This window comes from Apodemus sylvaticus, chromosome 9, assembly GCF_947179515.1.
Source record: "Apodemus sylvaticus chromosome 9, mApoSyl1.1, whole genome shotgun sequence".
Taxonomy (NCBI): domain Eukaryota; kingdom Metazoa; phylum Chordata; class Mammalia; order Rodentia; family Muridae; genus Apodemus; species Apodemus sylvaticus.
Window position 1 is genome coordinate 63,437,009 of NC_067480.1, and position 2,416 is coordinate 63,439,424.

Genomic DNA, 2,416 nt, shown 5'->3' on the forward strand with positions numbered 1-2,416 from the left:
CACAGCTGCTTGCAGCCGGGATGTTCAGCGAAGGTCAGTGGTCGTGGGCGCAGGGCCTAACTGGACTCTGTGTCGCCTTGGTTCCACTGCTGATGGCCCTTCAGCTGGACCAGCCACTGCTGCACTGCCACCACCGCCGCCACCGCTGCCACTCTCCAGAGGTATCCTCCTTTTTTTTTTTTTTTAATTTTAAGAAAAACCAGTGGATAACTATATTCATCAAAACACGATGGGCATTGACCAGTGAGGGAAAGCATAGGCCTCAACGCCCTTAAATATTAATTGACGTCCTTTTCAGGGGAGGGGAAATAGACTGCCTTATTATTTTAAAGGACAGTCTTTCAACGTCGACCCCTATGCAGCCCGGCTTACTTTCAGGGAAACTCAGAAGCAGGACATTTCCTTTTTCCCTTGCAGTGCCTCACCTCGCACCTCATAACTGGTACCCATGTTTGTTTTAATTAAAAAACATGCATAGATCTGAGTTCTATGCAGCTTCATTTGTGGAGATCCACTGGTAAAGTAAATGCCCTGTGAATATGAGTTGGCTGGCTTTCATAGCTGTCCATCTTCGAGTCTTGGAAGCCATTGCTGTAGCAGCCCACCTTCGAGTGTTGTATCTGAAAGATATCTGCTTGAAACACAAAATAAGAGATTAAAAGGAAAAACTGCTTGGACTGTTTCTCTGGAAGGCCCATGGTATTTAATTTGGTTGTAAATTAGTAGCTCAGGAATAAAACCTGGCTTGCAAATTAGTGGCTAGAGGAAAAGCAGCCTACCTTCCCAATATGGGAGAAGTAGGCTTAAGAACATTATTGAATTAGTCATACTTACCAGGTGATTTAGGGTCTCTATTTACCTACCATATCAATCTTTCTGGCAGCCATCGGACTCCATCTTCTTTTTGAGAGAAAATAAAAATAGAACATCTTTTCCATAATAAAATAGGGTCTGGACCGCTCCATGTATTGGTTAACAATTCCTGCCATTTAACCATGGCAATCCCTTTGTATAAAAACTTGTGAACAATGATTGATTATATTTAGAGGCTTCTCTCAAATGTAGAGAAGTGAAAAGAAATCTTTTTTCCATTTTTTGCATAGCGAGTTACATCCTAAATGGGGAGCTGGAGATAAGGAAAGTCAGTTAGGGCATTGTTTTACAATAGTGAAAACAAAGATCCTGATGGCATATTAAAATTAAACGTACCATAGGTTTCCAATAAAGGACAAATTCTGCAACATATAAGCTAATTGTAAAAGGATTAAAAGAATTATTTATAGGTTGAAAAACATTTAATATCATTGTCAGTTCTGCTAACTGAGCTGAGCCCAGGTGTTTCTATAACCACCTCTTGATTATAAATAAGATATCTAGCTCTTCCTTCAGAAAAGCCATCTATGAAAATCAAGAGTATTTTTATGCAGAGGATATAAAGCTCATATTAGGAAATATAACCTCATGCATATCTAAGAAACATTATTAATCTATCTTGAGGACAACAGCAATGCCAATAAGTGAATTCATCTATTTCATCTAGGCACCGGCATGCCTAGTGATAGGAAGCCATATACATTTAGCAAGATTTCCTTGGCATACAAATTTTAAAATTTTCTTAAAAATATATATGTATAATTCAAAACCCAAAATGATCCTGAGATTCCACATTACATCAATCAGAATGGCTGAGATAAAAAAACTCAGGTGACAACACATGTTAGAAATGATATAGAGAAAGAGGAAAACTTCCATTGCTGATGGGACTGCAGACTGGTACAACTCTGGAAATCAATCTGGAGATTCCTCAGAAAATTGGAAATAGATCTACCTGAAGACACAGCTATAACACTCTTCATTGGGCATGAACCTAAAAATACCGCATCATACTGCAAGGTTGGATACTCTTGTGTTTGTATTGCATTATACTTGATGTTCAAAGCAAAGTAAAATGGCCTTGCCTCATATATGAACACAACAATTTTCAAAGAGGAAAATATCATGTTAAATAGCTATGCCACATATCCATGGTGAATTTAAATAATTTCTTGTCTCTAAAAATCACATTTTTATTACTCCACCATACTCTTTATAGCCTAGGACTGCATATGATATAAATGATTATAAATGCAAAGTAAAATGGTTTCAATTTGTAGGCTGATTTTTTTCTCAAATATTATATGCAAAACACATGATTCAATCTCCTTTTCAATTTCTATAACTATAACTAACTTTTATTTTATTTTATTTTATTTTCTATAACTAGCTCTTTTTTATTAGTTATTATGTAAAACAACACAACTATATATAATTCACCGAATAATGAAGATTCTAAACATAACTTACAATCATATTATTGGTTTTCACATTTGAAATGATGTTTAAATATACAACTGCTGTGTTCCAATTTTCAGTAATT